Below are 2,079 nucleotides of genomic sequence, written 5' to 3' on the forward strand. Positions count from 1 at the left end.
ATAAATTCAACTATCATAATTATTAATAATTTTGTCAAATTATTCATTAATATTATTTTCTTATAAAATTAAATTTACTCACCATTTTTGTATTTTGTAAATCAATTATTTAGTAAATCAATTATCAATTTAGTAAATCAATTAGGAAACTGAATTTATGAATGAGTAGATATATAGCAGATAAAAAAACAGTTAAAACATACATAGGATGTGAACAAAAGTTAGGACATGAAATCTTAAATTTCAAAAAAGTCCAGCATGGGGATAACCTGCTCAGGTCCCCCTCCTGTTGCTGTCTCAGACAGGAACTTTCTTTCCTTCAATAAATATATTCTGCTCATAAAAAACTCCAGTCTGAAATGTAGTGCTAGGATATTTGTGATTTAGCAAGTGTATTTTTTGTCAAAACATTACAGTTTCTAAGTACAAATGGTGATATAAAATATTTCTAGCTATTTCTACAAACACTGTCAACAATGAAGATAGTGATATAAACTCAGGAAACCCCTCTCATTTATAAATTAATTCCATTTATCTAATTCTGAGGAGTTGAGGTTGCTTTTAGCTTTTGTTTTCGGGAAGCTCAGCACTACACATGGATTTGCTGATATATTTTTTTTCCATGGATATCTTAAGATAACCAGCCTGGAGCCGTTCCATAGTTAGATTGTCATTTGATGACATTGCATCACCAAAATATTCCAAAATGGGGCCTGAGAATGATTAGCTGCCCTCAAGAGGGTAAAGTTTGCCCGTAATAGCTGCATATAAATAGTCAATTATATAGAGGAGTTCTTCCCAGGAGGAATAAACTTTGAGATGAGAAAAGAACAATGCCTAGATATTCTTTTTGAAAGAAATTGAGAAGTGGCCCTCAAAGCAATATCAAGCTGACCTCCTGAGAGCTCACACTTTGCTAACAATTGCCTAAAATTTTAAATGTTAATGTCTAGGTTGCATTTTGGGATTCCTTCTTCATGTAATGAATAGTTAATAGTTACATCAGTGAAGGAAAAAGATGTATTGTATATTGTTGAGAAAATATGTTCATCTTTATTTTCATGCTGTTTTTATGCTTATTAATTTACTGAGACATGCAAAGCACTATGCAAACAGTTTATGGAGGATTTTGTGGCTTTTTCAACCTAGTCCTATGCAGTAAATTTTAATCATATTTTATGTAGGAATAAATAAACTGGTCTAGATCTGTAGTTCTTAAATTTCAGAATCAGTTGGCGTGCTTATTGAAACAGATATCTTTGCCCTTACAAACAGCATTTTTGATTCTGTAAGCCTGGCTCGGGGCTCAAAATTTGGAATTTTAACAAGTTCCCACGTGTCTCAATTCTGAAGTTTCTAAGAGTACACTTTGGGAACTTGTACTGAAGACTGAACACATTCACTATTGTGAACATGGGCCTTGGGAAAGTCACACCAAAGACAAAAAATAAACTTCCTATTTTTGGAAAAAGTTTCCTTTGATAGGAGAAATGACTGTTTCAATTATTAGTTCAAAGCAGTGAATTATTACAAATGCCATAAATAAGCTTTTAACTTGAAAATTTGTGTTTGACCCTTCTCTTCTGAAAATAATGCCCAAAGAAAAATCATGGCACTAGGTTTTATTCAATTTGATACGTATTTATGTACAAGTAATAACTATTTTAAATATATTTTAAATATATACATATGTGTGCACACATTTTTGTATTATATGTATATGCATAAATATATGCATAAATGTAGTGTGAGGATTAATTATGTGTCACCTTGACTGAAAGTTTTCCACATATTTGATGAAACATTACTTCTGTGTATATTTATGAAAATATTTTCAGGAAAGATTAGCTATATGAATCAATAAACTAAGTTCAGAATCTGATTGAGATGGGATATCCATCTTGCTCTGCCCTAAGACTCGGACTTACACCAGTAGCTCGTCTAGTTTCTAAACTTCAGACTTGAATTGGAACACTACAGCATTAGCATTTCCATGTCTCTAGCTGATAGAAGACAGATCACAAGACTTCTCACCCTCTATTACTATGTGGGCCAATTTCTTATAAATGTCTTTTATGT

The sequence above is a fragment of the Octodon degus genome, unplaced genomic scaffold (assembly GCF_000260255.1).
Source record: "Octodon degus isolate 3935 unplaced genomic scaffold, OctDeg1.0 scaffold00041, whole genome shotgun sequence".
NCBI lineage: Eukaryota > Metazoa > Chordata > Mammalia > Rodentia > Octodontidae > Octodon > Octodon degus.